Consider the following 12983-nt stretch of genomic DNA (forward strand, 5'->3'; position numbering starts at 1 on the left):
CCTGTACTGTCTGACAGGCGGCACACGGCAGTGTTACAATGTAGCGCCTATGCGCTCCATTGTAACCAATGGTGGGAACTTTCAGGTCAGCGGTGAGGTCACTTTCGGTCAACCGCTGACCTGAAAGTTCCCACCATTGGATACAATGGAGCGCATAGGCGCTACATTGTAACACTGCCGTGTGCCGCCTGTCAGTGAGGACAGCAGCACACAGCTGATCAGGAGAGTGCTACAACGTGGCACTCCCTGATTAGCTGATGGAACCTTCTTGGACTTAAGTCAGAGGGGGTTCCAGGCATTCGGGGAAAGGGGACCCATGTGAAAACATGGGTCCCCTTTCAGTGCGAGGTCGGGTATCCGTTTTTTTATTTTTTCAAGTACGTGGATTACAAAAGGATTACAAGCAGAGGAGCCTTCAACCATGGATTATGTGAGTATAATTTTTTCTACAGGTACACCATGGATTCTACATGGAGAAGAGGACCGACCTGCGTGGGAACATAGGTAAGTATGTATGTATGTTGGTGTGCATGTATGTATTAAAGTTATACTTTCAAGGTGTGTGTGTGATGTCTTTATTGGGGTATTTTTTTAGTAGTAGTACTACAGGTACCAGCGGGCCCATTTTTCCGCCGCATGCTGGTACTTGTGGTTCGCCAAGTACCAGCTTGCGGGGGAGGCTTGCTGGGCCTTGTAGTACTGCTACTAAAATCAATATCAAACACTTTGAACAAAGGCTATCAGCCCCCCATCCGCAGCCCATTGGATGGGGGGGACAGCCTCGGGCTTCACCCCTGGCCCTTGGGTGGCTGGGGGGGGGACCCCTTGATTGAAGGGGTCCCCACTCCCCCAGGGTACCCCGGCCAGGGGTGACTAGTTGGATATTTGATGCCACGGCCGCAAGGCACTGTATAAAAGTGACCCCCAGCTGTGGCATTATCTGTCCAGCTAGTGGAGCCCGGTGCTGGTTTCAAAAATACGGGGGACCCCTACTCTTTTTGTCCCCCGTATTTTTGGAACCAGGACCAGGCGCAGAGCCTGGTGCTGGTTGCTTAAATATGGGGGAACCCCTGTCAATTTTTTCCCCATATTTTTGCAACCAGGGCCGGCTCAGAGAGCCTGAGGCTGGTTTGCCTTAGGAGGGGGGACCCCACGCAATTTTTTTGGGAAAAATTATTAGATTTCCCATCCCTTCCCACTGAAAAACATGCACGGATCTCATGGATCCGTGCATGCCTATACAAACACGGGATACAAAAGCAGGTCTGTTTTTTTTAGCACTTTTTCACGATTTGTATTTTATCACGGCAGTGTTTGGCTATTGTCGGCAGTGTTTGTGATTTGCACTTTTTAGTAAATGACCGATTTCTACCAAATTGCAGGCGTATTTGACCGATGGTGTATTGATTCGTGATTTTTTCCAAGGACTTCCAAAATATTACGAATGCCCTCATCACTGCCGTGATTTTTGCTTAGTAAATTACTGAGATGACACTTTGAAGAAAAAACGGCATCTCGGTCAAAATCGGGACCTTAGTAAATATACCCCAATGTGTGTGTAATAGTACCCCTGTGTGGAAGTGTAGACGTACCTGCTTTCTCCAGACGACGCTTGCTGCTTTCCGACCTTCCACGCCTGCATAGCATTGTCATGCCCCTTTCCAACGAGTCATGCACCTATTGTCCCAATTGTAAAAATGTAGGGGGGGGGGGGGGGGGGGCACCAATTATCTATCTGGCACAGAGCACCAAAAAGTCTAGTTACAGCTCTGCAATTAGAACACAAGAAGGACTTTGACAAATCAACTGCATTAGTCAGTAATAATGCTGCAATACAGTTAGGCATTTACTAGAGATGAGCGGGTTCGGTTTCTCTGAATCCGAACCCGCCAGAACTTCATGTTTTTTTTCACGGGTCCGAGCGACTCGGATCTTCCCGCCTTGCTCGGTTAACCCGAGCGCGCCCGAACGTCATCATGACGCTGTCGGATTCTCGCGAGGCTCGGATTCTATCGCGAGACTCGGATTCTATATAAGGAGCCGCGCGTCGCCGCCATTTTCACACGTGCATTGAGATTGATAGGGAGAGGACGTGGCTGGCGTCCTCTCCGTTTAGAATTAGAATAGATTAGAGAGACACTTGATTTACTAATTTTGGGGAGCATTAGGAGTACTCAGTACAGTGCAGAGTTTTGCTGATAGTGACCAGTGACCACCAGTTTTATTTATAATCCGTTCTCTGCCTGAAAAAAGCGATACACAGCACACAGTGACTCAGTCACATACCATATCTGTGTGCACTGCTCAGGCTCAGGCCAGTGTGCTGCATCATCTATATATATTATATATCTGTCTGACTGCTCAGCTCACACAGCTTATAATTGTGGGGGAGACTGGGGAGCACTACTGCAGTGCCAGTTATAGGTTATAGCAGGAGCCAGGAGTACATAATATATTATATAGTGAGTGACCACCAGACACACAGTGCAGTTTATTTAATATATCCGTTCTCTGCCTGAAAAAAGCGATACACACAGTGACTCAGTCAGTCACATACCATATCTGTGTGCACTGCTCAGGCTCAGGCCAGTGTGCTGCATCATCTATATATATTATATATCTGTCTGACTGCTCAGCTCACACAGCTTATAATTGTGGGGGAGACTGGGGAGCACTACTGCAGTGCCAGTTATAGGTTATAGCAGGAGCCAGGAGTACATAATATTATATTAAAATTAAACAGTGCACACTTTTGCTGCAGGAGTGCCACTGCCAGTGTGACTAGTGACCAGTGACCTGACCACCAGTATATAATATTAGTAGTATACTATCTCTTTATCAACCAGTCTATATTAGCAGCAGACACAGTACAGTGCGGTAGTTCACGGCTGTGGCTACCTCTGTGTCGGCACTCGGCAGCCCGTCCATAATTGTATATACCACCTAACCGTGGTTTTTTTTTCTTTCTTTATACATACATACTAGTTACGAGTATACTATCTCTTTATCAACCAGTCTATATTAGCAGCAGACACAGTACAGTGCGGTAGTTCACGGCTGTGGCTACCTCTGTGTCGGCACTCGGCAGCCCGTCCATAATTGTATATACCACCTAACCGTGGTTTTTTTTTCTTTCTTTATACATACATACTAGTTACGAGTATACTATCTCTTTATCAACCAGTCTATATATTAGCAGCAGACACAGTACAGTGCGGTAGTTCACGGCTGTGGCTACCTCTGTGTCGGCACTCGGCAGCCCGTCCATAATTGTATATACCACCTAACCGTGGTTTTTTTTTCTTTCTTTATACATACATACTAGTTACGAGTATACTATCTCTTTATCAACCAGTCTATATATTAGCAGCAGACACAGTACAGTGCGGTAGTTCACGGCTGTGGCTACCTCTGTGTCGGCACTCGGCAGCCCGTCCATAATTGTATACTAGTATCCAATCCATCCATCTCCATTGTTTACCTGAGGTGCCTTTTAGTTGTGCCTATTAAAATATGGAGAACAAAAATGTTGAGGTTCCAAAATTAGGGAAAGATCAAGATCCACTTCCACCTCGTGCTGAAGCTGCTGCCACTAGTCATGGCCGAGACGATGAAATGCCAGCAACGTCGTCTGCCAAGGCCGATGCCCAATGGCATAGTACAGAGCATGTCAAAACCAAAACACCAAATATCAGTAAAAAAAGGACTCCAAAACCTAAAATAAAATTGTCGGAGGAGAAGCGTAAACTTGCCAATATGCCATTTACCACACGGAGTGGCAAGGAACGGCTGAGGCCCTGGCCTATGTTCATGGCTAGTGGTTCAGCTTCACATGAGGATGGAAGCACTCAGCCTCTCGCTAGAAAACTGAAAAGACTCAAGCTGGCAAAAGCACCGCAAAGAACTGTGCGTTCTTTGAAATCCCAAATCCACAAGGAGAGTCCAATTGTGTCGGTTGCGATGCCTGACCTTCCCAACACTGGACGTGAAGAGCATGCGCCTTCCACCATTTGCACGCCCCCTGCAAGTGCTGGAAGGAGCACCCGCAGTCCAGTTCCTGATAGTCAGATTGAAGATGTCAGTGTTGAAGTACACCAGGATGAGGAGGATATGGGTGTTGCTGGCGCTGGGGAGGAAATTGACCAGGAGGATTCTGATGGTGAGGTGGTTTGTTTAAGTCAGGCACCCGGGGAGACACCTGTTGTCCGTGGGAGGAATATGGCCGTTGACATGCCAGGTGAAAATACCAAAAAAATCAGCTCTTCGGTGTGGAGGTATTTCACCAGAAATGCGGACAACAGGTGTCAAGCCGTGTGTTCCCTTTGTCAAGCTGTAATAAGTAGGGGTAAGGACGTTAACCACCTCGGAACATCCTCCCTTATACGTCACCTGCAGCGCATTCATAATAAGTCAGTGACAAGTTCAAAAACTTTGGGTGACAGCGGAAGCAGTCCACTGACCAGTAAATCCCTTCCTCTTGTAACCAAGCTCACGCAAACCACCCCACCAACTCCCTCAGTGTCAATTTCCTCCTTCCCCAGGAATGCCAATAGTCCTGCAGGCCATGTCACTGGCAAGTCTGACGAGTCCTCTCCTGCCTGGGATTCCTCCGATGCATCCTTGCGTGTAACGCCTACTGCTGCTGGCGCTGCTGTTGTTGCCGCTGGGAGTCGATGGTCATCCCAGAGGGGAAGTCGTAAGCCCACTTGTACTACTTCCAGTAAGCAATTGACTGTTCAACAGTCCTTTGCGAGGAAGATGAAATATCACAGCAGTCATCCTACTGCAAAGCGGATAACTGAGTCCTTGACAACTATGTTGGTGTTAGACGTGCGTCCGGTATCCGCCGTTAGTTCACAGGGAACTAGACAATTTATTGAGGCAGTGTGCCCCCGTTACCAAATACCATCTAGGTTCCACTTCTCTAGGCAGGCGATACCGAGAATGTACACGGACGTCAGAAAAAGACTCACCAGTCTCCTAAAAAATGCAGTTGTACCCAATGTCCACTTAACCACGGACATGTGGACAAGTGGAGCAGGGCAGGGTCAGGACTATATGACTGTGACAGCCCACTGGGTAGATGTATGGACTCCCGCCGCAAGAACAGCAGCGGCGGCACCAGTAGCAGCATCTCGCAAACGCCAACTCTTTCCTAGGCAGGCTACGCTTTGTATCGCCGCTTTCCAGAATACGCACACAGCTGAAAACCTCTTACGGCAACTGAGGAAGATCATCGCGGAATGGCTTACCCCAATTGGACTCTCCTGTGGATTTGTGGCATCGGACAACGCCAGCAATATTGTGTGTGCATTAAATATGGGCAAATTCCAGCACGTCCCATGTTTTGCACATACCTTGAATTTGGTGGTGCAGAATTTTTTAAAAAACGTCAGGGGCACGCAAGAGATGCTGTCGGTGGCCAGAAAAATTGCGGGACACTTTCGGCGTACAGGCACCACGTACAGAAGACTGGAGCACCACCAAAAACTACTGAACCTGCCCTGCCATCATCTGAAGCAAGAAGTGGTAACGAGGTGGAATTCAACCCTCTATATGCTTCAGAGGTTGGAGGAGCAGCAAAAGGCCATTCAAGCCTATACAATTGAGCACGATATAGTAGGTGGAATGCACCTGTCTCAAGTGCAGTGGAGAATGATTTCAACGTTGTGCAAGGTTCTAATGCCCTTTGAACTTGCCACACGTGAAGTCAGTTCAGACACTGCCAGCCTGAGTCAGGTCATTCCCCTCATCAGGCTTTTGCAGAAGAAGCTGGAGGCATTGAAGAAGGAGCTAAAAGGGAGCGATTCCGCTAGGCATGTGGGACTTGTGGATGCAGCCCTTAATTCGCTTAACAAGGATTCACGGGTGGTCAATCTGTTGAAATCAGAGCACTACATTTTGGCCACCGTGCTCGATCCTAGATTTAAAGCCTACCTTGGATCTCTCTTTCCGGCAGACACAGGTCTGCTGGGGTTGAAAGACCTGCTGGTGACAAAATTGTCAAGTCAAGCGGAACGCGACCTGTCAACATCTCCTCCTTCACATTCTCCCGCAACTGGGGGTGCGAGGAAAAGGCTCAGAATTCCGAGCCCACCCGCTGGCGGTGATGCAGGGCAGTCTGGAGCGACTGCTGATGCTGACATCTGGTCCGGACTGAAGGACCTGACAACGATTACGGACATGTCGTCTACTGTCACTGCATATGATTCTCTCAACATTGATAGAATGGTGGAGGATTATATGAGTGACCGCATCCAAGTAGGCATGTCACACAGTCCGTACTTATACTGGCAGGAAAAAGAGGCAATTTGGAGGCCCTTGCACAAACTGGCTTTATTCTACCTAAGTTGCCCTCCCACAAGTGTGTACTCCGAAAGAGTGTTTAGTGCCGCCGCTCACCTTGTCAGCAATCGGCGTACGAGGTTACATCCAGAAAATGTGGAGAAGATGATGTTCATTAAAATGAATTATAATCAATTCCTCCGCGGAGACATTGACCAGCAGCAATTGCCTCCACAAAGTACACAGGGAGCTGAGATGGTGGATTCCAGTGGGGACGAATTGATAATCTGTGAGGAGGGGGATGTACACGGTGATATATCGGAGGGTGAAGATGAGGTGGACATCTTGCCTCTGTAGAGCCAGTTTGTGCAAGGAGAGATTAATTGCTTCTTTTTTGGGGGGGGTCCAAACCAACCCGTCATATCAGTCACAGTCGTGTGGCAGACCCTGTCACTGAAATGATGGGTTGGTTAAAGTGTGCATGTCCTGTTTTGTTTATACAACATAAGGGTGGGTGGGAGGGCCCAAGGATAATTCCATCTTGCACCTCTTTTTTCTTTTCTTTTTCTTTGCATCATGTGCTGATTGGGGAGGGTTTTTTTGGAAGGGACATCCTGCGTGACACTGCAGTGCCACTCCTAGATGGGCCCGGTGTTTGTGTCGGCCACTAGGGTCGCTAATCTTACTCACACAGTCAGCTACCTCATTGCGCCTCTTTTTTTCTTTGCGTCATGTGCTGTTTGGGGAGGGTTTTTTGGAAGGGACATCCTGCGTGACACTGCAGTGCCACTCCTAGATGGGCCCGGTGTTTGTGTCGGCCACTAGGGTCGCTAATCTTACTCACACAGCTACCTCATTGCGCCTCTTTTTTTCTTTGCGTCATGTGCTGTTTGGGGAGGGTTTTTTGGAAGGGACATCCTGCGTGACACTGCAGTGCCACTCCTAGATGGGCCCGGTGTTTGTGTCGGCCACTAGGGTCGCTAATCTTACTCACACAGCTACCTCATTGCGCCTCTTTTTTCTTTGCGTCATGTGCTGTTTGGGGAGGGTTTTTTGGAAGGGACATCCTGCGTGACACTGCAGTGCCACTCCTAGATGGGCCCGGTGTTTGTGTCGGCCACTAGGGTCGCTAATCTTACTCACACAGCTACCTCATTGCGCCTCTTTTTTTCTTTGCGTCATGTGCTGTTTGGGGAGGGTTTTTTGGAAGGGACATCCTGCGTGACACTGCAGTGCCACTCCTAGATGGGCCCGGTGTTTGTGTCGGCCACTAGGGTCGCTTATCTTACTCACACAGCGACCTCGGTGCAAATTTTAGGACTAAAAATAATATTGTGAGGTGTGAGGTATTCAGAATAGACTGAAAATGAGTGTAAATTATGGTTTTTGAGGTTAATAATACTTTGGGATCAAAATGACCCCCAAATTCTATGATTTAAGCTGTTTTTTAGTGTTTTTTGAAAAAAACACCCGAATCCAAAACACACCCGAATCCGACAAAAAAAATTCGGTGAGGTTTTGCCAAAACGCGTTCGAACCCAAAACACGGCCGCGGAACCGAACCCAAAACCCGAAAAATTTCAGGCGCTCATCTCTAGCATTTACCCATACTAAAGTACAACATAAGAATGCTCCGTAATCACTAAAGTGTCCGCCAGATGGCGCTAGATTGGATATGTTCAGTTTATGCTGATGACCAGCTATATTAATGTCCTGCAGGGGGTGCTGTAGAAGGAAATTGTATTGTGCACAGTATTTGTAATCCAATGAGTGGTGCCATGGAGCAGTTACTTGTAGTGTATAGCACCAGTGTCCAATAGAGGGCGCTGGGGAGTTATTAGTGGTACAGTGTGGCAATGAGCTTAGAATAGAGGGCGCTGGGGAGTAATTAGTGGTACAGTGTGGCAATGAGCTTAGAATAGAGGGCGCTGGGGAGTAATTAGTTGTACAGTGTGGCAATGAGCTTCGAATAGAGGGCGCTGGGGAGTAATTAGTGGTACAGTGTGGCAATGAGCTTAGAATAGAGGGCACTGTGGAGTAATTAGTGGTACAGTGTGGCAATGAGCTTTGAATAGAGGGCGCTGGGGAGTAATTAGTGGTACAGTGTGGTAATGAGCTTAGAATAGAGGGCGCTGGGGAGTAATTGGTGGTACAGTGTGGCAATGAGCTTCGAATAGAGGGCGCTGTGGAGTAATTGGTGGTACAGTGTGGCAATGAGCTTCGAATAGAGGGCGCTGGGGAGTAATTGGTGGCACAGTGTGGCAATGAGCTTCGAATAGAGGGCGCTGGGGAGTAATTGGTGGTACAGTGTGGCAATGAGCTTAGAATAGAGGGCGCTGGGGAGTAATTAGTGGTACAGTGTGGCAATGAGCTAAGAATAGAGGGCGCTGGGGAGTAATTAGTGGTACAGTGTGGCAATGAGCTTAGAATAGAGGGCGCTGGGGAGTAATTAGTGGTACAGTGTGGCAATGAGCTTCGAATAGAGGGTGCTGGGGAGTAATTGGTGGTACAGTGTGGCAATGAGCTTAGAATAGAGGGCTCTGTGGAGTAATTAGTGGTACATTGTGGCAATGAGCTTTGAATAGAGGGCGCTGGGGAGTAATTAGTGGTATAGTGTGGCAATGAGCTTCGAATAGAGGGCGCTGTGGAGTAATTAGTGGTACAGTGTGGCAATGAGCTTTGAATAGAGGGCGCTGTGGAGTAATTAGTGGTACAGTGTGGCAATGAGCTTAGAATAGAGGGCGCTATGGAGTAATTAGTGGTACAGTGTGTCACTGACCTAGGTTGGGGGTGTTGTGAACTCGGGGGTTCTCCCGATGGTAGGGGAGAGGAACCACAGTTGGGTCGGAACAGGGATGGATTAATATTAGTGATGAGCGGGTTCGGTTTCTCGGAAACCGAACCCCCCCGAACTTCACTCTTTTTACACGGGTCCGAGCCGTACCCGAACGTCATCATCCCGCTGTCGGATTCTCGCGAGATTCGGATTCTATATAAGCAGCCGCGCGTCGCCGCCATTTTCACACGTGCATTGAGATTGATAGGGAGAGGACGTGGCTGGCGTCCTCTCCGTTTAGTTATAGAGCCTTAGAGTTAGTTGATCTGATTGCTACTGCTTAGCTTATTGTGGGGAGGATTGGGGAGCAGCTGTTAGGACTCAGGAGGAGTACAGTGCAGAGTTTTGCTAGTTTTTTTTTATCCGTTCTCTGCCTGAAAAAAAACGCTCCATACCATATCTGTGCTCAGCCTCAGTGTGCTGCATGATATATCTGACTGTGCTGAGTGCTCACACTGCTTAATTGTGGGGGAGACTGGGGAGCAGTTATTGCAGGAGTACAGTGCAGAGTTTTGCTGACAGTGACCACCAGTATACGTTTGTCTGCCTGAAAAACACTCCTGTGGTGTCTTTTTTTCTTTATACTATAAATGCAGTCTACTGACAGTGTCCACCAGGTCCATTATACTGTATATAGCAGTACGGTAGGCCACTGCTGTACCTACCTCTGTGTCGTCACTCGTCGTCATACATAAAGTATACTAGTAGTATATCCATCCATCTACATTGTATACCTGTGGTGTCTTTTAGTTGTGCGCATTAAAATATGGAGAACAAAAATGTGGAGGTTAAAAAAAATAGGGAAAGATCAAGATCCACTTCCACCTCGTGCTGAAGCTGCTGCCACTAGTCATGGCCGAGACGATGAAATGCCATCAACGTCGTCTGCCAAGGCCGATGCCCAATGTCATAGTACAGAGCATGTAAAATCCAAAACACAAAATATCAGTAAAAAAATGACCCAAAAATCAAAATTAAAAGCATCTGAGGAGAAGCGTAAACTTGCCAATATGCCATTTACGACACGGAGTGGCAAGGAACGGCTGAGGCCCTGGCTTATGTTCATGGCTAGTGGTTCAGCTTCACATGAGGATGGAAGCACTCAGCCTCTCGCTAGAAAAATGAAAAGACTTAAGCTGGCAAAAGCAGCACAGCAAAGAACTGTGCGTTCTTCTAAATCACAAATCCCCAAGGAGAGTCCAATTGAGTCGGTTGCGATGCCTGACCTTCCCAACACTGGACGGGAAGAGCTTGCGCCTTCCACCATTTGCACGCCCCCTGCAAGTGCTGGAAGGAGCACCCGCAGTCCAGTTCCTGATAGTCAAATTGAAGATGTCATTGTTGAAGTACACCAGGATGAGGATATGGGTGATGAGGATATGGGTGTTGCTGGCGCTGGGGAGGAAATTGACAAGGAGGATTCTGATGGTGAGGTGGTTTGTTTAAGTCAGGCACCCGGGGAGACACCTGTTGTCCGTGGGAGGAATATGGCCGTTGACATGCCTGGTCAAAATACAAAAAAAATCAGCTCTTCGGTGTGGAATTATTTCAACACAAATGCGGACAACAGGTGTCAAGCCGTGTGTTGCCTTGTCAAGCTGTAATAAGTAGGGGTAAGGACGTTAACCACCTCGGAACATCCTCCCTTATACGTCACCTGCAGCGCACTCATCATAAGTCAGTGACAAGTTCAAAAACTTTGGGCGACAGCGGAAGCAGTCCACTGACCAGTAAATCCCTTCCTCTTGTAACCAAGCTCACGCAAACCACACCACCAACTCCCTCAGTGTCAATTTCCTCCTTACCCAGGAAAGCCAATAGTCCTGCAGGCCATGTCACTGGCAAGTCTGACGAGTCCTCTCCTGCCTGGGATTCCTCCGATGCATCCTTGAGTGTAACGCCTACTGCTGCTGGCGCTGCTGTTGTTGCTGCTGGGAGTCGATCGGCATCCCAGAGGGGAAGTCGGAAGACCACTTGTACTTCTTCCAGTAAGCAATTGACTGTCCAACAGTCCTTTGCGAGGAAGATGAAATATCACAGCAGTCATCCTGCTGCAAAGCGGATAACTGAGGCCTTGGCAGCCTGGGCGGTGAGAAACGTGGTTCCGGTATCCATTGTTACTTCAGAGCCAACTATAGACTTGATTGAGGTACTGTGTCCCCGGTACCAAATACCATCTAGGTTCCATTTCTCTAGGCAGGCGATACCGAGAATGTACACAGATGTCAGAAAAAGAGTCACCAGTGTCCTAAAAAATGCAGTTGTACCCAATGTCCACTTAACCACGGACATGTGGACAAGTGGAGCAGGGCAGACTCAGGACTACATGACTGTGACAGCCCACTGGGTAGATGTATTGCCTCCCGCTGCAAGAACAGCAGCGGCGGCACCAGTAGCAGCATCTCGCAAACGCCAACTCGTTCCTAGGCAGGCTACGCTTTGTATCACCGCTTTCCAGAATACGCACACAGCTGAAAACCTCTTACGGCAACTGAGGAAGATCATCGCAGAATGGCTTACCCCAATTGGACTCTCCTGGGGATTTGTGGCATCGGACAACGCCAGCAATATTGTGCGTGCATTACATCTGGGCAAATTCCAGCACGTCCCATGTTTTGCACATACCTTGAATTTGGTGGTGCAGAATTATTTAAAAAATGACTGGGGCGTGCAAGAGATGCTGTCGGTGGCCAGAAGAATTGCGGGCCACTTTCGGCGTACAGGCACCGCGTACAGAAGACTGGAGCACCACCAAAAACACCTGAACCTGCCCTGCCATCATCTGAAGTAAGAGGTGGTAACGAGGTGGAATTCAACCCTCTATATGCTTCAGAGGATGGAGGAGCAGCAAAAGGCCATTCAAGCCTATACATCTGCCCACGATATAGGCAAAGGAGGTGGAATGCACCTGTCTCAAGCGCAGTGGAGAATGATTTCAACGTTGTGCAAGGTTCTGCAACCTTTTGAACTTGCCACACGTGAAGTCAGTTCAGACACTGCCAGCCTGAGTCAGGTCATTCCCCTCATCAGGCTTTTGCAGAAGAAGCTGGAGGCATTGAAGGAGGAGCTAAAACAGAGCGATTCCGCTAGGCATGTGGGACTTGTGGATGGAGCCCTTCATTCACTTAACCAGGATTCACGGGTGGTCAATCTGTTGAAATCCGAGCACTACATTTTGGCCACCGTGCTCGATCCTAGATTTAAAACCTACGTTGTATCTCTCTTTCCGGCAGACACAAGTCTGCAGAGGTTCAAAGACCTGCTGGTGAAAAAATTGTCAAGTCAAGCGGAACGCGACCCGTCAACAGCTCCTCCTTCACATTCTCCTGCAACTGGGGGTGCGAGGAAAAGGCTAAGAATTCCGAGCCCACCCGCTGGCGGTGATGCAGGGCAGTCTGGAGCGAGTGCTGACATCTGGTCCGGACTGAAGGACCTGCCAACGATTACTGACATGTCGTCTACTGTCACTGCATATGATTCTGTCACCATTGAAAGAATGGTGGAGGATTATATGAGTGACCGCATCCAAGTAGGCACGTCAGACAGTCCGTACGTATACTGGCAGGAAAAAGAGGCAATTTGGAGGCCCTTGCAGAAACTGGCTTTATTCTACCTAAGTTGCCCTCCCTCCAGTGTGTACTCCGAAAGAGTGTTTAGTGCAGCTGCTCACCTTGTCAGCAATCGGCGTACGAGGTTACATCCAGAAAATGTGGAGAAGATGATGTTCATCAAAATGAATTATAATCAATTCCTCCGTGGAGACATTCACCAGCAGCAATTGCCTTCACAAAGTACACAGGGACCTGAGATGGTGGATTCCAGTGGGGACGAATTAATAATCTGTGAGGAGGGGGGTGTACAC

The 12983-nt window shown here is 48.4% G+C and overlaps 1 protein-coding gene across 1 annotated transcript in view; it reads left to right on the forward strand.

Moving 5' to 3' along the window:
* The window catches only part of EXOC3L2 (exocyst complex component 3 like 2), a 399789-nt gene that overhangs the window by 113987 nt on the left and 272819 nt on the right, over nucleotides 1–12983 (forward strand). The window lies entirely within an intron of this gene.

This window comes from Pseudophryne corroboree, chromosome 8 (assembly GCF_028390025.1).
Source record: "Pseudophryne corroboree isolate aPseCor3 chromosome 8, aPseCor3.hap2, whole genome shotgun sequence".
NCBI lineage: Eukaryota > Metazoa > Chordata > Amphibia > Anura > Myobatrachidae > Pseudophryne > Pseudophryne corroboree.